Source organism: Sinohyriopsis cumingii, chromosome 2 (assembly GCF_028554795.1).
Source record: "Sinohyriopsis cumingii isolate HCF-2022 chromosome 2, ASM2855479v2, whole genome shotgun sequence".
Lineage (NCBI taxonomy): Eukaryota > Metazoa > Mollusca > Bivalvia > Unionida > Unionidae > Sinohyriopsis > Sinohyriopsis cumingii.
The window spans coordinates 150,612,050-150,638,497 of NC_142962.1; the positions used below are offsets into that span (position 1 = coordinate 150,612,050).

At 36.9% G+C, this 26,448-nt stretch overlaps 1 long non-coding RNA gene across 1 annotated transcript; it reads left to right on the plus strand.

Moving 5' to 3' along the window:
* Window positions 1-7: 7 nt before the first annotated feature.
* On the plus strand, window positions 8-26,065 carry LOC149806082 (uncharacterized). The gene is made up of 3 exons (XR_016419850.1): window positions 8-70; window positions 20,549-20,634; window positions 25,187-26,065. It is a non-coding gene; the product is annotated as an uncharacterized LOC149806082 (long non-coding RNA).
* Window positions 26,066-26,448: the final 383 nt, after the last annotated feature.

The following is a 26,448-nucleotide window of genomic DNA, read 5'->3' on the forward strand; positions in this document are numbered from 1 at the left end:
TTACTGAAGTGTGGTGTTGTCACGCAGTTTCATTACAGACGGAAGTTGAGATAATGAACTTAGCGAACAGGTAAGTATGCACATATGTAATAACGAGTGGTATAAGATATCACCTTTACAGACCACTCACACATCTAACCATTTGGGTTAGAGTCTCAGCTCGGCCAACGTGGGTGTGTGGGAAAGCTACCTATCTATCTATCTATCTATCTATTTATCTATCTATCTATCTATCTCTCTGTCTGTCTGTATGTCTGTCTGTCTATCTATCTATCTATCTATCTATCTATCTATCTATCTATCTATCTATCTATCTATCTATCTATCCGTTTGCATGTATGTCTTTGTCTGCCTGTCATGGTGTTTAAAGATTTATTTAGTAACTTACAGAGCAAAAGAGGACAATATTTTTTTCTTTAAAATAACAATTCCAAATTCCCTTTAGACAATGCGCAATGGATATAAATTCATCCTTAAATATATATATATATATATATATATATATATATATATATATATATATATATATATATATATATATATATATATATATATATATATATCAGTCATTCAGTTAGTAGACCAATCAATCAATCAATCAATCAATCAGTCAATCAATCTATCGGTCTCCATCCATCCATCCATCCATCAGTCTGTCTGTCTGTCTGTCTGACTGTCTGTCTGACTGTCTGTCTGTCTGTCTGTCTGTCTATCTATCTATCTCTCTATCTATCTATCTATCAGGTTATTAAAGGAATTCATTATTTGAATGATGGATTGATTGATGGAATTATATATATATATATATATATATATATATATATATATATATATATATATATATATATATATAACAATCTAGAATGCTTAAGAGCGGAAACGCTAGTTAAAATATCGTCTAATGATGTGACAACTTTCGTCACGTAAACGGGATTGAGTAATATGCTATGATAATACTTAGTTTCGCCCATGTTATCAGCTTTCAAAAACAAGACAACAAAAAACACAGTTAGGGAGTGTAGTGGTGTCTGCCAAATGATTATTATTTTCTTTTGAAAATTTAAATGCCCTAGTAAACAATTGTCTACTAAACCCAATATCTCCAATAGGATGGCCTTAGATGTATGAGCAAACAAGCAGTTGTGAAAGCTGATACCAGTCATTGTAGTATGCAACTACTTTTGCGCAATAGGGAAACACTCCTGCATTCCTTCTCGGAATTACGCTAAGAATTAATCAGGTAATCTTCACAAAGTAATTCAAGTACTGGTAGGTAAAGGGTGCATGTTTTCTAAGAGGAATGACAGCATGCAGCTTTGAATGAAAGTTTAAAATAATAAACCATTTTGTTATGTATTGGTAATTTATTTCGCATGCCTGACCTTTGTCGATGAAGTTTTGACGCATACCTGCTCTTTGTCTTGGTATTAAGCTATAAATATTTGAGTTCAAAACCCAGAATCGGTTAATACCTAAGATTCTAGAGACAGATTTTTTTTTTCTTACAATTTCATATATTATTGTGATACATCAAAACTGTTGGCATATCCTCTCATTCAAAGGTATTGGTACATCAGCAAATTCAAGACTTGGAAATCATTCGGAACACTATGCTTTTGGATCAATGATCAAACGTCCAGGATTAGTTTGGGATTTTGTTCCCAATTCTGCAAGTTCCTTTTAAAGTTTCACTTGTATTTTAAGGAAATAAATTATTTTTCGAAGTCTACTAAACTTATTGGTTTTTTCTTTTTCTGTTTACCAAAACTTAAGCAACTATGTTGATAACCATCGCCAGCACAGAAAGTTAAATATGGCTCTCATGTGTCGGTTTTCCACAATTTTTTTGGTCTTGTGTCTTCTTATTATTGTAGCATTGTGAAGCGTGTCCCGAGGGGAGCAGTAATAGATGCTGGCACTGTACGTGTCGCCAGGCAAACATCTTTGAATGAAGCTGTGAAAGAAAGTCAAGGGTCGATAGACATTAGTTATGCACTAAAAGGTATGTTCAGGGCTGATGAATAACCTGTTTGGAAAGAAAATTCTAGATCTCCAGCAAGATTAAATGGCCGGTCCATAAAATCGTGGAATATTGAAGGTGTGTCGAAACAGTCATTTTAATTCTCTTCACTATTGTGCTAAATAGGCGACGTGTGGGTTTATGATGTGAAACATGGGGGAATAGTAAGGATGAATATTTGACAACTTTCTTACCGGATATGCACATTTGTATTGTATATGGGGAAATCGTTATTTTGTAAGGGGGGGGGGGGGTAGAAATTGCGGTGTTATCTATAAAAAAAAAAAATACTCTAGGTAAGTATTTGAAATCTGGTGGTCTAAAACGCCCATTTCCTGGATCTGATAACTTTGTGACTGTACTTCCTGAATGCAACATTTTTCATACAGGTGAATCATACTAAGTGAGAGTAAGATTCTATTTTCTAGATGCACTACTCTATTTGAAGGGCAATTTTAAAGCAAAAAATAAGGATTGTTAGACTTTTATCCGGGTGATAAATTCGACTTTGCATTTATGATGTACTTTAGGAACGTGATTCCTTTTCGGTACGAGGAAAAGGTAACGATTGTGAGAGATATAACAATTTCGGTAAATCTTTTATACAATTTATTGTACTTCTGAAACAAACGTTTTCAGCTGTACGTTCCACGAGTACATTACGTCAGTTTTGCATGTTTAGCTAACGAAGATGTGAGCATTATGAACTACATGGCGTCTTCACCACATCTTTACCAACTCATATCACACTTCCATGCCTAGTAACGAGGCGAAAGCGTACATATTCTGTTAAAATGCACATTAAGTTTTTCTTGTAATATACAAGAGGCCAAAACGAGCAATGATTTTATTGAAGAAGGAATGTTTTCTGGACAGTTAAGATATATATTTTACATAAGAAATGTTTTTATTTCTAATTTTAGTGAGATTTCCTAATGGTGTATTTAGGTCATGCGTATTGATTAACCAAATTACTAATGAATCTCAAAATGTTTAATTGTTCTCACAGTTCTGCTGATTTGTTTCAGTTCGAAACAGTCCTTTCAATAAAGGAATCGCCGTAGCCTTATAATAGGATACAGAGTATGAAAGCAGTAAAGAATAAAAGTAAATTCAAAAATTGTCTGTAAAGGAAAAATAGAACAAATATCAGCAGATCAGTGGAGCTTGTGTTTGTCAGAGATAATCCACAAACGGTTTGGAGGATGATTAGATCTTGTGGTAATACGGCGTATATTGGTAAGTCTAACATAACCGGGTCAGTGTGGTCTAATTATTTTATGAACCTATTACTAATCTTCATTTAAACCAACTTTCATATTTAAATCATAAGTGTATTTTTATTTATTTAATCAATGCGAATGAAAATAGAACACTGAAAAAGAGGCAGTTATAAATTCATTTCTGAATAGGATTTGAATAGTTCATTAGCTGCAGAACTACGTTTTGTGACGGACACATTGCGCAGCGATGTGAAGAGTTTACTCCAGGAATGCTCCACTGGAAACAAGTGTGTGTTTTTAAATATCTTTCATATATATATATATATATATATATATATATATATATATATATATATATATATATATATATATACACACACACACACACGCACACAGAAAGAACACATTGCCTATCTTTACTTGCATTTAACCTCAGGTATTAAAGTTTGTTACAGAAATAGATGGTGGCACGTTCAAAACTTACAGTACATGAAAATATATCTACACACACACACACACACACACGTACACACACACACACACACACGCTACAGATACTTCCGTATCTTTATTAGTTGCAACGGAAATTATAACCAGAATGTGAAGTAAGAAGCGAAAACTTATATACCGCTAGATAAGGCGCCCTATGAAAAACCCAATCTAACTTACGTCACGCCCAACAACATAGCGATTTAGTACTTCTAATTTGCGTTACAATTGTGTTCGCCTCATCCGTAGATAACAGGGTCCCATTCGAGGAATACAGTTATATATTCTTTCATTTAGTTTTGTTTCTTAAGTTTACATCACATTACTGTAATGTCACTGTACAAGTGTCACTCTTGTCTGTGTGTGTTACTTATTGTGGCCGTATTTGTATGGGGATGCAGAGACTCGAAGGACAGGGCACTTGGACCTCAATGGGAAATCATTTTAAACTTGTCCATGGGTTTCATTGAGAATAGTAGTATGGAGTCAAAAACTTTTATATGGATAAATGGTACCAGTGTTACAAGTGATTGACCTCAGCGGGGGGGGTGTGTGTGTGTGTGACATAGTAACAATGTTGGAATTGACCTCAGTAACAGCCACTATAGTTAGATATAGGGAATCCAAACTTCATTAGTTCATAGGTTTGAGGTCAGAAGTGTTAGCCTCGAAAGGGTTTATAGCCTCTAAAGTCTTTATGGTGTCAAAAGTATTTATCGGGTCAACTCACAATAACACTAAAATGATGTGACTTCTAAAGTAATGCTAAAATTATGATGTTGTTCAAGAATTTATCGGAGACTGAAAAACTTGCCGGAACATTAGGTTAAATTGACTTGGACTAAAAGTAGTACTAAAATTACAAAAATGTTTGGTACTCTAGCGGAGAGTGAGAAAATCTAGAACATTAACATTCAAATTGCCTAGACTAAAAGTAGCACTAAAATTCCAAAATTGTGCTAGACCTTTATGGAAACTGCAAATTATCTGGGATTTTTTCTTTCTCTTAAAATTGGCCATGGCTAAAACTATCACTAATATTTTGAATCTATACTGGACTTTTACAAAATATCTGGAATATATATATATATATATATATATATATATATATATATATATATATATATATATATATATATATATATATATATATTAATAAATTTGTGAAAAATTGAAGAAGTACGTCTATGGTCTTAAAATAAGTAATAGAAAAGAGCGAAAACCAACAAATGTAATATACTCCATGGAAAAAAGTATTTCCTTAGAATACAAAGTGAAAATGTAAACGTAACTTACGCTTTAGCGAATTAAATCCAAATATTGCTAGAATTTCTAACACAATCCCTAATGAATAATGTTCTGAATAAATGTTAGTGGTATTTCAAATAATTTCCAGCGCTGAAGGTGCTGATGTACCTGTAATTGCCTTCATTCTCTAAAGTACTAATGTACCAATGGCCCAAATTGCAATGATGTGCCAACAGTCTTTAGACGAATCACAATCATACAATTTCAGAAGTCCTTGCTTGAATTAGTAGTAATTTACATAATTTAAAAAAAAATCAATGATTCTTGTCAGGTAGACAATGAACTTTAATTTGGACAAGGTCAGCTACAAAATACAATTTTACATAACCCATTTCATATAACCCATTTCATATTTCATATAACGAGTAATAAAAAAGATGCAAATTAAATATACTTAACAGTCGACTAAAAGTTACACTAAAAATCCGAAAATTTAACGGACTTTAATGGAAACCGATAACTATACGGAATTATTCTTTTTCAGAAACGGCCAAGACAAAGCGTAGCACTAAATTCCGAAACTGAACTGGACTTTAGGCGAGACTGAAAATATTTCGGAAAAATGAATGAAAAAATTGCCAAGACTAAAAGTAATACTGAAAATCTGAAACTCATGCCGACTAAGGAAACTAAATAATTGTCCTTACAAAATTAAAATAAGTTGGAACACTACATACCTAATCCAGCAACCGTTTAATATGGCTATCTAAGCACACCACATATACAATCCAGCACCAACACTTTGGATATGATCCAGCACGCTCTTTTTCATTGCAATCCAACACATCATATATACTGTCCATCATCAAATTTTTGACTACTATGCAAACACCAAATTATTGACTACTATGCAAACACATGTAGATGTCTACCTGAATTGAACATGGAAATAGCTATCAACCATTCAATCTCCAACTATCCAAAACGCTTTGTGTAGTGTCCCCATACCAACTATGAAGAGAAAAGGTTAGTATGTAAACAACGGTACCTAAATCTCACAAACATGACATCCATCTCATCACCTATGCCGTCCAATATCCCATACACACTATCCAAAACGGTTAGTGTAGTGTCCCTACTCTTACTATCAGAAAAAAGGGTAGGGTTTAAAAAAAGGAGATCAAATCGCACAAATTATCCAGCACACCACCTATACGTTCCAACAAGCCATACACAAAATCCAAAATGACAAAGTAGACGAAATCGCACAAGCATACTATCCAATCATACCTGTAGCATTCAACACCCCACACACAATATCGTAAACGCATTTTGTAGTGTCTAAAAATCTAGCAACAACTGTCAGAATAAAAGGATATGGTGTAAAAGAATGAGATGAAATCGCACAAACATACTAACCAACATATCACTTCTACCCTCCAATACCCCATAAACATCATCTAAAACGCCTTTTGTAGTCTCTTAATTCATGCACCTACCATCCGAAGTTAGGGTAGTGTGTAAAAAAATGGACTAAATGTAACATTTTATCCAACACTCCACCAATACCATCCAACACTCCAGACACACAATCCAATACGCCTTGTGTAGTGTTCTCACACCAATTATCAAAATAATGGGATAGTTTGTAAACTAGAAGAAGAAAAAGGTAGTATATAAATGAAGGGACTAAATATCACAAGCATATTTTCCATCACATCACCTATACACTCCAATATACCATACGTACAATCCAAAACACCTTGTGTAGTGTTCCCACACCAATTATCAAAATGATGGGATAGTTTGTAAATGAAGGGAATAAATTTCACAGATACTGTTCATCACATCACCTATAATATCTAATACTGTATACACACTATCCAAAACTCCTTGCTTAATGTCCCCACACTTAATATCAGAATAGTGCGGTAGGGTTTAAAGAAAGCATATTAAATCGCAAAAATACTATCAAATACACTGCCTACATCAGCTAACACCCCATACATACACGAAATCCAAAACGTCTTACACCTACTATCAGACGAAAAAGGGTATCGTATAAAAGAAGGAGATGAAATAGCACAAACTTACTATCCGTTACACCACCTACACTATTCAATACCCCATACACACTATCCAAAACAATTTACCCCATCATAATTGAATGTATACATGCGTGAGTGTGTTTGTTTAAGTCATAGTATAAATAAATCAAGACATAGAGACACGCTTTGTTTGGTATATTCCCCTTTCTTGAATCACAGCAAACATTTTATAACACGTCGTAAACAGACGAGATAATGATAAAGCGGAAGAGGACGAGTAATCTGTAAGTAACATGAAAGATATATTGAATCTATTTCTGTTTACATACTCCAATGACATAACAAGCTTTAGTATTTTGGATCTATCAAAGTTTTCACCCCACCTGTATCGTACAGTTATGTGGACAATTTGTTTTATAGAAGTACATGGGAAGTGTGAAACATTCAGTGGACAGTCTCAAGTCAGTCCAAGCGAAGACTTCATGCACAATTCAACGTTTATGTGAACAAACTCAGTCATGTTCGACAGTCAACAGTACATTGCCGCAGCTTATAGACAATTCATGCCACAGTTCAGTCCGATATTTTGCTCAACGAGAATTCAACACCAAACCGAGATTATAGCAAAACAAATACAGAGCTGATAAGTCAGGCATGTATGTCGACAATGAAAATTACTGACGCCATGTATTCGACAGAAAGAACCGTTACACAGAATGCAGACGACGATGCAATGCACGGACTCCAACAGCAACGAGATCTAGATTAGTATAAACAAGGCCTGCTCTGCTTTATGGGGTAAATAACCGGAATTCCAGAATAATAAAAATTATGGTGAGTTAAATCTCAGCACATCTTGATTGAAATTGATTGCATCTTCCGAAGACACCAACGTCTCAAACGAAGATTTGGAAAATGATAAAACCCTTGCCAATTCGCTAGGGTTTCATGGGGTACAATGACCTCTGTAGGCTGCAATTTGTACGTAAAACGTCGCAAAAATTCTATATCATTGACAGGTTAAGAAGTTTTTAAAGGTACAATCAATCCTGACTCCAGTATGTAAGAAGGCGTGGTAGTGCTATCATACGAAAGACAGAGTCCTTACACTTGTATACATTGCCTACATTGCGACACTGATGCATATTCTTGATAAGACTTGACCCTGAATCACTAAAATCGGAAATTTCCTGACATAGGACGCATTACTCTGGAGTTATGCCAAGCCAGGTGGAGTAACTTCAAACAAAATATAACACCTGTGCGAGCTTCAAAACGATCTGTGATAACCTTATTCATGATTTAGATACTATTATATTAGACAGAATTAAGCAATAATATTCCCAGATTGTTTTATACGGGACTCAAATATTCATAATGAACACATTACTCATTCCTTTCTCATTATTTTACTAGAACTAAACAAAGAACTTTATGCGATATTTATGACATTTGTTGTTTACAAGAATTGTCGCTATTAGAAGTAAATTAAGCTGTCTCTCATCCATACATATTAAGATTTACGAATCAGGGATGTCACCAATTAAATATTCTAACGCCATTCATACAGGTACACCTTACGTGCATGTCGGGATATTATGCTGTAGATCTCTTGCAAGTATTACAGAAGTACAACATATCCATGATCATAAATTAATATTATTATTGTTAAGAATGGGGATTCCTCATTGCAATTTAGCAGACGTCTATTTACTTTGCGATCTCGTTGAACATTTTGGGGAATTTGTTGACTATTTAGGCAACATTAATTCTATTGAGGAATGTTAACGCTTAGAAAGTGTATGTACTAGGAGACTGGAATGCTAATATGCTCAGATCCACTCCCTTTGGATATGAACTTTACCTATTTTGTGATGAATATAGTTACATCATATAGGACTAAACATTTATTGTAGACCACACTACAAATTTTACATATCACAGTGATTCTCATAATACTGTTTTTTGGTTTGATCACCGTGTCTCTTTACAATCTGCCCATTTCGCTACATGTGATATGAGAATAATTCACACGATAGGAGGGTCCGACCATCGTCCCACTTCGATGGATATCAATGAAGATCTACTTCCTGGATTTGATTCTTGTCTCTGTGACCTCTTCAATTGAAAAGGCAACATCAGTTGAAAGTGAAGAAGCTAGCAAGAGCAGGCAAGCGAACTTTCATGAAAGACCTTGCAGCACAAGCTGAAAAGGCAGAATGTCGAGGAGAACATGGAAATGTGTACAGAATCAGCTAGCTTGTTCGTGGCTAGTACAGTGAGGACTAATGCCACAATCAAGGATAAACAATGATAATTACTGACAACAGAGAAAGAGCAAGAATAAGATTCACCGAGCATTTCAGGGAAGTTCTGAACAGACCACCATCTGAAGAAGAAGCAGCCATCCAAGAAGCCGAGGAACACCTTGACATTAACAATGCTCCACCAGAGAATGGAGAAATCACTGTAACAATTAGATCTCTCAAAAATGGCAAAGTTCCAGGATATGATAACCTGAATGCTGATATGTTCAGAACAGAACGAGAACTCGTAGCCTCCATCTCCAACTACTGTTTACATAAATTTGGGAATAACAACAAGTACCCAAGGACTGGACCAAAGATGTTATTTTAATGATTCCAAAGAAAAGAGGACTCAGCGACTATGGTAATTGGCTTGGTGTCATCCTGCTATCATACCCAGTAAGATCCTTGCCAAGGTTATCATCAAGTGTATATCATATGCTGTCGACAGATCTCTGAGGAACGAACAGGCCGGATTATGGAAGAAAAGGGAGCGTATGGATAACAGTTTCACCGTGAGAAACATCATAGAAAAGTGCACGGAGTGGCAAAGACAGCTGTACATTAACGTTGTTGATTCTGAAAAGGCTATTGACAACATCCCATGGAGAACACCTTTGGCGTATTCTCAGAGCTTACGGAATTGCCCAACAAACAGCAAGAAATTTCACACCAACTTCACATGCAGCGTGGGATTCTGTAAATTGTTCTTCGAAGTCAAGACTGGTGTCAGACAGAGATGCTTAATATCTACACTACTCTTCAACCTAGTAAATGACTGGATAATGTGAAGAACAACAGAACATGTGTCAAGAGCCATCAGGTGGAAACTGTCTTCCACATTGGAAGACCTGTACTTTGCAAATGATTTCACATTGCTTTCGCACAGCCACCAGCAAATGAAAGATAAGATACAACACCTCTGCACCTTTGCATACCAGGCAGGACTAAGACTGCAAGAGATGTGCTCTGATAACTCAACGAAAGAGTCGGCTCTGACAACATCTCCTGGGAATGGGTCATTGGAAAGTGTGGCGACGGTCGCTGTAATAGCAATGGTCTTCTATTGTTTCAGACCTGTGCATAGCATGAACCTCTCGTTACCAACACGGACTGCCGCCTCCCTACCCACAACATGACGACATGGAGGCATCTAAGCAATGACATCTCAATGACTACGTGATAGTCAAAAAAAGGGACAAACACGATGAAAGGGTGACCAAGCCCACGTGTGGTACAGGATGTTGAACTGACCACCGCTTTCTAGTCTCCAAGCTAAACATCTGTATCCAACCTAAAAGACACCCGCAAGGAAAGAAGATTCGCAAACGACTGATCATCGCCAAGCTGAAGAACTCGAACTCCAAAACGACCTTTGTAAGCACTCTAGAAAACCGTCTTCAGTCCACTCATCTGGACACCCAAAATGTGGCGGCAGCCTGTGCGACCCGTAGAGAGCTGTACTACAATACATCCACAGATATCTTAGGGCCTTCCCCCAGAATTCACATTGTCTGGTTTGATGAGAATTGCGAAACAATCAGATAGCTATTGGATGAAAAATATCGCCTTCACAAAGTACACCTAAATGATCCAAAGTCCGGTTCAAAGAAAGATGCCTTCAATGACATCCGTAGGCCTGTTCAACACAAACACTGGCAGGTGCAGAACTCCTGGCAGAGTAACAAAGCTGATAAGATCCAAAGCCACGCTGTTAAGTATGATATGAAAAGATTTTATGGAGCGCTGAATGAAGTATATGGCCCATCATCAGGACCATCATTTCTCCTCAGTGCGGATGGGAACACACTGATCACAGAGAAAGCGAAGATCATCGTAAGGTGGGCTGAGCACTTCAGCTGTGTCCTGAACCGCCCAACATCCAACAATGATGAGGCCATTGATCGGCTGCCCCAAGTGCCATTCAGTGAATCACTGGATGACCCACTAACCATGTTAGAGACCCAGAAAGCAATACATCTGCTCTATAGTGGCAAGGCTTTTGGCTCAGACTCAATCGCTGCAGAAATATACAAGGAAGGCGGTACAGCGCTGGATGAAAAGCTCCATCAGTTGTTTCATCTCGTGCAAAAGGAGTCGACTCCACAGGAAATCAAGGATGCTACTATTATAAACTTATATGAGCGTAAAGTAAATCGTCAGGCTTGTGACAACTACCGATGTATCACTTTGTTCTCCATCGCAGGCAAGATACTCGCCAGGATTCTCCTTAGCCGTCTCACATCACACCTTGACCATGGACCCCTACCAGAAAGCCAGTGTCAATTCATTAAGGGGCGCGGAACCATCGACATGGTGTTCGCTGCAAGGCAGTTGCAAGAGAAAAGCCAAGAGCAGAATACTGACCTTTTCTCTATACGCAGTATATTCATCACACCAAGCTTAAGCTGTACCAAAGCTGTGTTTTATCAACGCTACTGTGAGGCAGCGAGTACTGGCGTATGACAGAGTATGATCTTGCCAAGCTCTCATCCAGTCAGACAACTTTTCAATCTCCGCTAAATTCTGGGACAATTCCGTAGCTTTAGAATTACTTTTTGTCACGTCCATTTTAGTGTCATTATGAGTTAACCCCATAAACAGCGTTGACCCCATAAAGTCTTTTGAGGCTATAAACCCTTATGAGGCCATAAACACTTTTGACCCCATAGTACCATCCCCATGTTATGGACCAATTTAACATAGGATTTCCCAATGAGGCCCAGCTGCCTTTTGATTCTCAGCACGCCCATATAACTACTGTTCCCCCCCCCCCACAACCTCACATACACATGGTACAATTCACATAGGTCATGTACGCGTTCTACGCCAACTTTTGCATCTATATGTGCAATGTTTATATATATATACTTAATGGTGAAATATAGAGATTTATTGGCGAAATAATTTATACATTTTTTCATTCCTGGATTTTCACAAGTACAAGATATATCCTTATATTGTCACGTGTGAAAATATAAGATTTCCCATCATGCCATGCAACACTTGACTGTGTGTGTGCCTATATTGTACCGCCAGCAAAAAGGGAAAAAAAGAGTGCGTTTTGAGCTGGAACAAATAAATAAAAATCACATACATTTCAAACATGGAAACTGATCTTTGATATAGAAATTTAACATGATGCCGTTCGCGTTTTCTGAAGTTATGTCCCCTTACTTCCTCGACAACAACGATTAATCCGCTGTGACACATTTGCTGAATCGGACTTGCATTGCTTTTCGATAGGGTCAAATAGTCTACAAAATAACAAAATGTAGTTTACTGCAACATATTAGGTCAACCCAATCCTACAGGTTTTTATAAGTCGTGTATTTTTATATGATCTGCGTATAAAAGTGAAGCGAATTTACGAAAAGGGGGTGGTGGTGAGTGTTTGGTGTTAAAGAGTGAGCTTAATGAAATATATCCAGTATGAACGTAGGGCAAGAAAATATCTCTGTGGTTTTCCAGTAAAATTTTTAATTTGCTTAACTGACACGTGTATTGATTACTGCAACATGGTTAGCCAACTTGCTAGGATGTACATGTAGGTAGTACGGCCATCATTAATTAACACAGACAAATCACTTTTAATATTTTCATTTTTAGGTAAAAATTATAATCCTAAATGTATATAGATATATCAGATTTTAGAAGCATGGAGACCCTCTCCATGCCTAAGAGCCAGTGAAAAGATTTGTAAATACAGCAGTCTGGAGAAGAGGACTATATTACCTCTCTGATAGGTTAGCGGGGGGGGGGGGGGGGGCGAACAGGGAGGTTGCCATAAGCTCCAGAGGTCTTGAGAAAACCCCTTTGGCCATCATCCTCCCCCTGGACGCCATTTACTATTAGTACACCAATGTAAGCTATGACCAAGTCCTGGTACGAAAATAAAGTTGTTTTGCATATTTGTTTTATACATTAGTTGACTCATTCAAACCAGACAGATGTAACAAAAGAGATACTCCGTCACAGTAGATTTACTTCATAGATATCCTGTATGAGGAAAACCTTGATTGATGATGTAAGTTTTAACCACATAGATGGTATATATCCGGTGATAAACCCCACTGAAAAAGACAAATAATCATGTTAAAGTTCTCACATTAGGTTTATTGTCGACAAGGACCATCCTTAGTAAAAGTCTGACAAGTAATTTGTTTTCAAAATCACAAGTCACGTAACTACAGATATTCTTTTTACAGAACATACATGTTTCCAGGCTAATATTATTTCTTGTTCTTAAGTGACAAATGTTGCGAGTTATAACGGTATTTTTAAATTAACCTTGAGGTTGGCGATATTCGATGTTAGCATAAATCCATTTTCATTTTTAATTAACAAGAAATTATTCGTTGGTACTGAACCGGAAGCAATAATTGTGGCCAGAGTCCTATCAACACACGGGAAGACACGAGTCCGCACCCCTCGGTATTTGTATCCCTGTAAGCTTGTACTATTTTTGTTTCCTAATGTACAACCTACGCCAGCAATAATTAAGAGAAGGTCAGTTTTCAAAACATCTCAGCAGACTTCGTTCATTTCATGACATATCAGAAAAAATTCGACACTTGCTCTCTAATTCCGAAGAATCTAAGAGAACTGGCCAGGAACTTGCCGTTAGCATTCGGGTCGTCTTCAGTGTCAACATCGACCGAAAGTTAAGAGCAGAACAATTTATATTATAAACTTTAGCGCTAGATACAAGCAGGCGATATAAAGCGAAGAAATGGATAATTTCATTGCGCTAAAAATATGTACAGAAGCGTAATTAAATCTAAATTATTCAAATGTTAACATATATTTAATGTTTTACATAAGATTGGCAATGTTCGGAATTTAATAAAAAATTAGTAGAGGTCCTTCTTGTCAATGTGACAATAAGCTGTTTGAAAGTAATATACAAATATAACTATAAGCAGTGGTGGACAAATGAATAAAATCCGCACTGCTCGCAAACACAGACACACACACACACACGCACACACACACATGTGAGTAGAGGTTATATTCTTATGGCCCTGTTGCTACATCTGCAGTCACATGTGGTGAGAAAAGCACACATATTTAAGGTTTTTGATTTAATATAATACACAGAAAGTCACACCCACACCCAGCCGACTCATATATATATATTCATGACGGTACATTGTTGTGGTTATCTTTAGCTGAAATTTCGTACGTGCATAGGTTCGATTTTCAGATATTAAGAACGTAAAATTGCATAACATCTGTAAATAGATGCTTACGTACGTGTATACAGTTATTAAAAATAATATTAGTGGTAAACGTGATGACACCATTAGGGCTGTTTCACATTGGATAGTTCGGTCAGGTATTATTTTTAATTACAAGAATTAAGTTATTTCTCATTGGATGAGTAATATCACGTGACTTTTTAAGATATTGGGGATTTGGGTTTGTCACGTAGCAATAGTGATAATATGCATGTTTTACCCTCTCGTTTGTACATTAGTCCCAAGGACTGGTCATTTGTCTTATTCTCATTTCTTGTGCACTTGTTGTAACATCAAGTCAGCAGACCTTTTTTATGTTGTATTTAAAGATATTGGAGGGAAAAACAGTTGCTTGGATTATTCATTGGAAAGAGGAGGTGATTATTGGATTATAATACTGCTCTGGGAATTATTCAGAGGAATTGTGGACAACGCCATTTTGACAAGTCAGGACTGTTAGCGGACCAGAATGTTTGTGGGTCTGAAATTTATTCGGAACTTTTCATTCTTTTGGACTTCATTATATCTTTTCCATGATTAGTTTGGAATAAATTTGTAATACTCTAAGTTCCTTTTAATTTTTCGTTTTATAACATCGAAAATTAAATTATTTGTCAAGTTTTACCAACTTGATAGGTTTGGTTCTTTGTGCTAATGCATCCTCGGCCTGTTTGCCAACCATTGTAACTAACTTCCTGTGGTTATCACCTGTAATCCGGATGACTCCCATGGCAAAAGGTCTATGATACAAAGCCACGGGATCATATTTTCACCGGTAGATTCCAGGCTTTCCATCCATTCTGCTGGCACTCATCGATGAGTAACTGATACTTGACCAACTCCCTCTCATGGACCTTGTCCATTCTAGCTTCCCATGGCAGTGTCAGTTCCAACAAACTCACCTGTTTGGTACCTCCTGACGAAAGTACAATATCAGGTCTGAAGCTGGCGTTACAGATGTCTCTTGGGAGCTTCAGCTGTCCTTTTACATCTTGTCTGCATTTCCCAATCCTGCTCTCTTGTCAAGATGTTTCTTGCTTTAGCCTATTATTTTTGTGTCTCACCATTTCTGACAGAGCTGGTAAAGTTTCGACCATTTTTCACTTCCTGTTTCTTTCTACTGGCTGTATCCATACTGGCAATACTCTCAGCAAGCACTTAGTCATGGTGCCAATGATAATGATTGTGTGTTAGAGTTACATTACAGGATGACAGCACGTGCTCTAAATTTGCAAGTCTCCAAGAAAGTTTACAGTTTGGGTCATCAGTTAGTTCCGATGTCTTTAGGTTTCCTGGGAAAGGAAGAACACCATACACTGTGCGTATGAGGAAGATAATTTTCTGGGCATCAGCTCTCCAGATGTCATTCAAAGACAGTTTTCTGGACACCATACCCTCACAGAGTAATCAGTCCCCCTGCTTCCTCACACTGACAGCTTTGACTTCTCTTTCACTTCTGCAAGACATACTTCTTTCTGGACCATATCATAATTCTTTTTGATGCTTGCTGCTTACCATATAGGTCTTAGAGCATCCGCCTCGGAAGCGGGAGGTCGTGGGTTCGATCCCCGGCCGAGTCATACCAAAGACTGAAAAATTGTGAAAGCTACGTTAAAAACCCTAATCACACACACACACACACACACACACACACACACACACACACACACACAAACACTTTTCAGACTTCCCAGCCCCAATTGTCCTGTTGCAACTGTACTGACCATGTCGTTGTGTCTGTCTTGATTCTGCATCTTCAACTGCCTTTGCTGCCATCCATATCCTACCTGTCCCTACCTTCACTGTTGCTTCTCTCATCTGCACTTTCAACATCATTAACTATCTGGCTTTAGTCACCTTGAACGCCACCCTGCTAATAGTGGTAACTGAAGCTTGATGCCTTACTGTACAAACCGATACTGCTGAAACTCTTTGGTATTCTCATTCATCGTCGTAGATATGTATTAAACATTCTCTTGACTGCTTCTACGGCCGTCAGTGGGACTTGGTATACTAGAAGTGGCCAAGGCATTATTGGGAAAATACCATACTAGTAATACCAGGTCTTATACTACCCAGGTAACCCATTCTTTCTAAGGCTTCTTTCCAGTCCATGTCTGCCTTACTCTCACTGTCATTCACTGAGTCCTTAAACTACTTGCCGAGGCTCTTAATTGGTTGCTAAATCAGTGTTGATATCACTTCCTCTCCTTGTCTGAACCTGTATATATATTGCATCTTCATTTCTTTAAGACCAGACTTCTTGACTTAGATGACTTGAATTTCATTTTGTCCTAGTTAATCAGGTCTCGTCTCTAAGTCTTCTAACATCCATTTACCTTCTGGTAATGACTTGAATGTAATAATATATATTATTATTATCATTATTATTACTAATAAAATTACACTTTATATAAATGTGTGGCTTTCAACGTATCTCTACGTTTATCGACAAGAAACGACAATATAGTAAAATGCAACAAAACTGAGCTTCATGATAAAGAAGGGAAGGGCTGGTTTGGTGAATACAGTTGCTGTTCTGGTATTTATCTAACGCAATAAAGTGTGACATGTTAAAAAAAATAATCCACCTGTTAAGTATGAAAATAAGTACCATAACCGGGTCGGAATGTTACCATTGGTGGTAGAAATTTGGGTGTATTCCCTGATGATGGAGGTGTTTGGGAAATGTTTCGGTACATTAGAAAATAACTGAATTTGCAACTACATTTGCTGCAGAGAAAGTGTTTATCTTGCACGTCTGTCAGTAACATACGATAAAAATGAACTGTCATAAATGAAAACTTGTATGCATGCATTACAGATGGGAGTATGGACGAGCCATTGATCAAACAGAAAGTTCTATACCTTCCACAAAATACAGGGATTTACAGCTATGTTCCAGGATCTTTCAAAAGCCTTGTTCTCTAGAGTTTTAATAGGATTTAGCAGGGTCTCCTGAAGTCAATAATGCAGTTACATTGCCAGTTCTCTTTAGCAGTTACCTGTGTTTTCAAAACATTTTTGATATAATTATATCGGTGAATTAAAACAACCGGAAACAAGAAAATTCAGTAGATATGAGAAATGTTTGTGTAATGAAGGCAACTGTTAAAGAGAACAAACATTTTATTTTGAGTATTATGTGTATAAATAAAGAAACAAAAAACATAAGAAATAGTGCAAATGCAAATTTATTTTGTACAACTGCATTAAAATTTTTCAGAATAGCATCTGAAATATATTGTAAACGTTTTGCACTCAGTTTATATCAACGTGTTAACTAGAGTTAAAGAGTATAGCAATACCTATTGCAAATTATTACTGCCGAAACATTCCATCTGGCAACCCAGGAATTTGTAAACCGTTCTGTTTTAGCCGAACACGAAATGTACTACGTGTCTAAAGGAAACTGTTTCACAATGCCATGTCTTTCACTACCTATGTTTTCTGTTGGGAGTATCAGACCCCGGCTAAGTGGTTAGGGTACCGCAAAAAAAACCAAAAAACAACAACATGGTTTCTGTGCTTTGCTGGTGAAAATCCTGCCTAAATGTAGGGTTTCAATCCTACCATGGGAGCATGCAGAGGTAGCTATAATGAATTTACACTGCTTACAGGTGTGTCTTCGGGCAAGGCACTTTCTTGTTGATCGTTCATTTAGTTTGATGATGACCGTGACATCAATAAATGGTTTGGTTTCTGTGAGTGGCTGATTACGTCAATTTGTGTTCTGAACTGTCTGTAGCACACATACATTAGATGCCGTTTTGGTTTGCTTGATCAGTAGGGTATGTGTTGCAATTTATCAGCAGTGTGTGGATGTATGGAATGCCAGGTATGTGAGAACCTCAGTCTCTGGGACCTTGTCCTGCCATATTATCATCAACAGGACACTCAAGTGGCCCATCTGAAAAAGATTGAATTTCATTTGCAAGGCATCTGTACACACCGTCCAGAGTTGGTTCCAGGGTTGCCAGATACTTTTTTCAATTCCCGCACGTGTACATTTACAAAGCAGCCCAAAAACCGCCCAATTTATATATTAAAATCTGAAGAGTAAATAAGAACCAAATACCATAAATTAAGTATCACTACAAATATTTATTCATCTGTAACTTCAAAGTATTCCTCAGGCAGAACGTCCTCGTCGTGATCAGCAGATTCAGTTGTCGCATAAATGTTCGAATTGAAATTACTAAGCATTGCTGTAGATGGACAAATCCGTTGGAACAGATCCCGTTGCGCTTCAAATACCTTCGAATGCGTAACAAAGTTTCCATCATGCTTTGCCCCATCCTGTTTCTTACTTTCGTTTTAATCAGATTCATTTGAGAGAAAGTTCTTTCGACGGCTGCATTACTGTAAGTAACGCCAACACACATAAGACGAAAAATGTCCCAGTTGTAGAAAGTCAAAAACTCCACAAGCGTCCGTATGATTTGTTAAAGTTATCCAAAACTGCTCAACTTCGTTATCACTATAGTGTGGCCAAGAGATTAAACTTATTCGCATCCACTGCTGCTCCAGGTCTCTCAAATTTCCCTTGTACAGAGGTAAAAAGGACAACTTTGACAACTGCGGCTTCTGTGCTCCAAGGACGACAGAAGGTGAGATATCAGCCACAGATTCAAGCTGCTCAACAATCGCCGGCAATCTCTGACGCAGTTCCCTTAGTAGTTCCAACAGATAATGACGACAGCGCTCTTTTATTTGGTCTGCCAAAGAGCACTCAATTTCGGAGTCGTGCAGCAGCAGGTTGAATTAAATGCCAAAGTTGATCGCTGCTAAAGGTAAATGGTTAGACCTGTTCTCTAGATCAAACGCTATTATTGCTCCCCACGACGGAAATATGGTTGGAATTAGAAGCGCGCTTCGTTCTTCCGGTTCCGGAATTTAAATTTTTTTTTTAAGTATGTGAGATAACATCTATGAAGATACATCCAGAATAATGGATTCATTAAGAATTTTAGATATTATCGTCACTAGCGCCAATTTGAAATTGAATGCGGAGAATTTAATAGCAATTTGATGCAGCCCAACTTACGGCGACACAAATCAGAAACCAGCCCAAAAAACCGCAACCCGCAATCTCAAAATTTTTCACGCAACCAAATTTCGAAAGGAGCCCAATTGGGCGAAAAAACCGCGTATCTGGCAACTCTGGTTCGTTCCTCGCTCCACTACGACAGGAGATTCCCGCACCCATCAGGAGAAATAACAACAAGGGTCCTTTATGCTATCCTCAACCTTGTGTTCTCGTTTTCGTATAAAAGAGAAGAGGCTGCGGAACAACAATGAAACGAAATTTTATTTCTAGTCAAAAATGTTTTCTGTTTTGCTTATATTTTACAATAAAGAACAATAATATATGCACATACAAATAAAGGCACACTCACGCATATATATATATATATATATATATATATATATATATATATATATATATATATATATATATATATATATATATATATATATAAAGTGTATATGAGGCTGTTGACATATATATGGGTGGGGTGGGTGGGGGTTACTCTCTGTGTATGATATTATATAAAAGAGTGTATATAAGGCTGTTGACATATATATATATATATATATATATATATATATATATATATATATATATATATATATATATATATATATATATATACACAGGGGCGGATTAAGGCTCACTGGTGCCCTAAGCACTGACAAATCTTGGTGCCCCCTCCTTTCCACGTACACCTGGGAAGATAACCCTAGGGTGCACCATGATCAAGAAACAGAACATTATGATCAATTTGCACTAGTTTTATCAAACTTTTTTACAAATCTTCCTTCGTTTTTTTTCTTTTCACCCTTTTCTCAACTTTGTGGTGCCCCCTTTGTATGTATGTATTCCCTGATGATGGAGGTGTTTGAGAAATGTTTCGGTACATATGTATATCATAGGCCAGTGACCTCTTCAATTTTTAACACCTTTTTTCAGCACACAAATGGCGGGCAGTATAAGAGGTCGAAGAAGAACCCCGGTAAAAACCCCGCTAAGTCTCATCGACACATGGGAAACTACTGGTAAGCTTACTCACTTACGAACATTAGCCGAGCCCGATACCCAAACCCACACGGTCAGAGGTGAGATGGCAATGATTCGTAAAGGCGATAGCTTTAGAATTTTCAGCCACCCGGGGCCCTGCCAGTGGCCTGTGTTAAAAATAAAAATTCTTGTTATTGTTGTTCTTGTTATTATTAGTATTATTATTTCCAGCAATTGACATAATTTTCGATTTAAGAAAATCGCTGCCTCTATTTTTTATTTAGAAAGTCTGTTGTTAAAATGTTTCGTTTATAGCTTTCTTTAAATTCAGCCTTTACCTGTTTTTCATCCAGAATATATTTGCTTATATATACGGTAAAGACGTAGCTTCACAAACTGCTAGCGCAGGTGCAGCCGACTTTCTGAGAAGCAACATATGTAGGTCAAGCATAGAAAGTGTCAACCCAATGATTGACAGGTCACGTTTGTTCAAGGACTTGTGATGCCTTTTAAGCTCAAACACTATTAGTATCATATATTTACCATCAAGACAAGTTTTTTATCCTCGTTTATATGTTTCTGCAGAATTTGGCATATCATTCCTTGAAATATCGAAACAAAAAAATATTTTACATGAAATAGTGACTGTGGTGTTGATCCATTATGTGTTATTATATTTAAATCATTTAGTTCCTATTAACATTTTGATCTAAAATATGGATGGATATATTTAAAAAGATCTGATATGTACCTTGTGGCCATCTGTTAGTTTCATTCTGACCACAATGGATTTTGCACTAAGAATTTATGCTGACTTTTTCAAGCTGATCTATAATACTTCAGCTTTTCCTAATGATTTTCTTTTACTTACAGTAATTGGAGTGTACCTATCCGCTTGAAATGAGTAGTATTTGTTTGCTGAATTCGATTTTTCGCATTAGAAACAATCCGTAGCAAGAGATCGCTCCGGTGGCCTAAGTGGCTAGACCAAATCACACACACACACCTTTCAAGAAATTACCACAATCTTGATTATTGTACTATTATCATGCACAACACTGATACAAATATTAAATAGGTCAGTCAAATTAAGCCAGTTAATTTCGGAGCAAGCTTATTGCTAGAATAATGAATTTATTTAGTACGGCCATCAGCGCCCCACCCCCTCGTCTGCAGCATGATGCCCCAGTGCTAGATATCACTATAAACTGCCACACTATAGACATCGTAGCGATATGACTGATTTTTAAAAAAAGCTAATTAAAAAATCCAAATCACACACACACACACACACACACACACACACACACACACACATACATATATATATATATATATATATATATATATATATATATATATATATATATATATATATATATATATATATATATATATATATATATATATATATATATATTTTTATATATATATATATATATATATATATATATATATATATATATATATATATATATATATATATATATATATATATATATATATATATATATTTAGCGGCCTAAGTAATATATTACTGGTATGTGTCATTATCAGGTACAGTCATCCACTTATCTTCCAAGTTCATTTTACGTGCTATGACATTTAGTTGTATGGACATCTCTACGTTCCGAAAATCAATAATAACGTGCATATCGTCCTAAGGACGCAATCCAGGCTGTGATCCAAGATTATTTGTTTTTATCAAACTTACGTCATTTTTAATCTCTCGGTGCAGTTTTAATTCATTAGGTAGGGCACTTTTCATGTCTCTGATATCTGTATTCACTGCACCCTTTCGTCACAGTTTTATGGGTTGACATTTCTATTTGCACTTTTCTATTTGCTCGTTAAGGAAGAACTTAATGAACAACTGGTATTCCATAATGATTACGATAGGTAACTTAAACCTTGTTGTTGTTGTTGTTGTTGTGGGGTTTAACGCCATTTTTCAGCACATGATAGGCTATGCATGGCGGCCAATATTAATGGTGGAGGAAGAAACCGGAAAAACCACGGCAAGAACCACCGACCCACGAGAAGCTACTGGTAAGCTTTCTCACATACCCATATTGTCCGAATCCTAGACTCGAACCCACACAGACAGAGGTGAGATGGCAGTGATCCGTAACGGAGAGCGCTTTAGACCACTCGGCCACTCGGGACCCCGGCTAACTTAAAAGTAAAAATTCATGTGACTCGGAATGCAAATGGCGAGTTCCAGGTCAAATTTCATCAACGCTATAGTTACATCTCATCTGTCAGCGGATTAAAATTATAAAGAATGCTATATTCGCTATTTATGAAGAAATAAATCATATTCCTATCGATTTCTCGCGACCTCCGGCGGACGTACTAACCGCTCCGGTCCATATAATTACAGACACAAGTCTTAATAATTTAAGTTCTGAATAAACTTTAGTGGAATTGCAAATTAAGTAAAACGCTGAAAGTGTTAATGTTACTGTGATGGCTAGTAAAGTGTTGATGTTCCAACAGTAGATCACATAAATACAATTCCAGGTTTGAATTCATTACAAATCGTAATGACTGTATATGTCCAAGAATAATATTTTTATGAGGACACTGTATTTCCATAGACAGGTTAATTGAATTAGACCGCTCCGGTGGCCTAGTGGTTGGAGCGTCCGCCTCGGATGCCTGAGGTCGCGGGTTCAAACCTCTGCCGACTCATACCAAAGACTTAGAAGTGGTACTAAGAGCTGCCTCGCTAGGCGCTCAGCATTGAGAGGTTAATGTTAGGACTGGTCGACCGGATGTCAGGATAATGTGACTGGGTGGAACATCATGCTACATGTCTGCGGCATGATGCCCCAGTGCTATACATAACTATAATCTGACACACTTCAGACATCGTAGCGATATTATTGGAAAATTATTAATGCTAAGTCAAAAATCCAAGACACACACACACACACACACACACACACACTTGAATTAAATTACTTGAAGAAATAAATTCCAGCCCAAATTAACCCACTGGCCACAACAACAATACAATTGGATTCTGCTTGATCTTGAAACACGAATAACAGATTTTCAGTACAACATTAGTTATACGACAAATTGCGACGCAAAACAAAACCCCGTATGGGGATCAAACGTTCATTGATCTAGAAGGAATAGAAAGTTTGTTAACATAAGGCACGTGACGGAAATCATGTAGTCCAAGTATAGTTTAATAAAAAATACAACGTTCTTGAATCAGCTTAAGATAACAATTCTCACTCTGAAGGAAATTAAGTTGTTTACAAAAATTGTGGCTGATTTTGGACAAGGTCAGCTATTATTTAGAAAGTTTCATTCCCCACTGTAATTAATGGGATATTTTTTATTTTACAAAACTATAACAAACGGTGCAAATTAAATGTATGTAACGTTCGCTAAGCTTCAGCAATAAAGTCATGTATAAGCTATAATCGTCCTGTCTTGGGAATATTACCGCGGCCTTGTGTTTGATCTCTAAGGTTACCATGACCAGCCAGAGACCGGAAACTTGAGTTTGAAAGCCGACCGGTCGCATCACTTAACAAAGGCTTGCCATTTTCATGCCTATATATTAAAGGTTAGTTCAAGGATCAAAACGAAAGTCCACTGGGTTAACGGTGTGTGTTCTTATTCGTCCCCACGTGTACAGACAGCGAGAGGGACATTGTTTGCTTAGTTTGCTTGGATCGGTCCACAGCGATATCCCATCAAAAACAGAGACAAAGGGCGTGATTACAATTCAGACCCGAATGATACCTTACGAATCTTAAAGAGTAATTTAGTATTTTCCTGAAAGGATTGCTTATCAATAGGGTTTATTCCGAGAAAAGATGCCACTCGCAATTTGGCGGCACGACTTAGATGTAAATGTTAAGGAAAGACAAAGCTTCAAAAAGGTCAGTAAGTTATTTGCTCAATTTTTGCAGAATATTATGGCATCCTAATTGTAATTATTTGTAGTATGTACACTTAATTACTAGCCTCGTTTAATATGTATAATTCCCTTTGTGGTGTTTCATTTACATACGTATTTGAGAAATGGGCTTGAGCCTTATGTAGAGAATTATTAGATGTGAGGTGGAATTATGTAGGTTGTTAGCTTGTGGTCAGAATTAATTTTGTAAATAGCTATTTGGTTACTTCATAGTAAACCAGTGCATTTATTAATGCGTTATGTTAGAATTTACACATGCTTGAATTCTGCATTTGGAAACATGGTTGACGTATGTAAGATTAATAACTATGGATGTATGCATATATCAGGACATGGATATTTGAATATTTGCGTACTTTATGTGAGTTGTAACGTAAAGAAATGTGTCTGATTATTCTGATATTGTCTAGCATAACGGGATTAGGAATATGTACTGATGTGACGCAATTTACTGGTGTATGTATAAGAAGTAATTCATACCGTGCTGTATTATGACGTTTGTTTTATCATACAAGAACGTATGGGTATCTCGATGTGAACGAATGCGTAACAGAATAAATTTAATAGTCATTATCTGATGATAGGCTGTATGTAGTGTGAGATGAGATGGCTAAGGAAAAAGATTGTACCGTCCTTGTGTTTTACAGGAATCATTTTAGGGGACAGAGAACTTCCGGTTCCATTGAGTTCCAAGTCTTCAAGAGTTGGAGACGGAATTGAGACTGCAGCCGAGACAGTCGAAGTCGACAGAACTGTAGTCGTGAGGGAGAATGTGGAGGAGGAGGCGAAGGAGTCTGGAAAAAGTCAATGAGGAGGAGAAAGAGTCTAGAGAACGTCCAGGAGGAGGAGGAGGAGGAGAATTAATTTAGAGAAAGTTCGGGGAGGAAGAGGAGAAGGAATTGGGAGAAAAAAGGAGAGAAAAAATGCAAACAGATGTGTAGAACTACAAGGACAGGTGGAAATCAATCTCACACTGCTAATCAAGTGATACAATAGGCTTATTAAAAGGTCGAGCGGAAGGAGTGGAATTGGAAATTTGATCATTTGATTATTGAATTGTTATTAATTTGGTATTCATTGAATTTCAACCTTTTTGTATATTTAACTATCTAACTGTCGGGATTGCCGACTGGGCCTCGGGGCTTTAGATCTATCTTTCACTAAATTTTACTTCCAAGAAAAGACAGCCTTTGTGCGACTTCTGTAATAGTTTGAATAAAATATTTGTAGCACCACACACGACACCATCCCAAGCATATACTTCGTCACAATGTACATAACAATTTCAACTATATATAACTAGTTCTGGTGAGCTGTTGATTGGCAAATCATTATACACAGGTATTTATAGAAATTATGTATTTGTTATGTTTACCACTGGATTCGTTAATAATTTAAAGTCATTCGTGTTGGTCCAAGTATGCTTGCATTGACTCAAGCAACGCCACAAGACTTTGGAACCGGATGTGATAAATATGACTCACAGGGACACTGTTACAAAGCCAACGTGAAAACAACCTTCTAAATACATTTTTAGCAACTAAAACATATTTTGTTTTTAATGTTTTAATCCATAGGTAGAGTCTCATTTGAAGCATACAATTGTATCAAACTTACAACGTTTAAGAATGATGTGTCTACGTACACCATAACGTCCCGATTTTAATGTATATTAATCAATATTGGTATGCATTTGGTATGACATGCATATGAATCAGTATTGGTATGCATTTGGTATGACATGCATATGAATCAGTATTGGCATGCATTGGGTTGGACATGCATATGGTCAGGAATGATATGCATTGAGTAGGACATGCATATGAATTAATAGAGGATACACTGGGTAGGACATGCGTATGAATCAGTGTACATTGGGTAGGATATGCATATGAATCAATATTGGTAT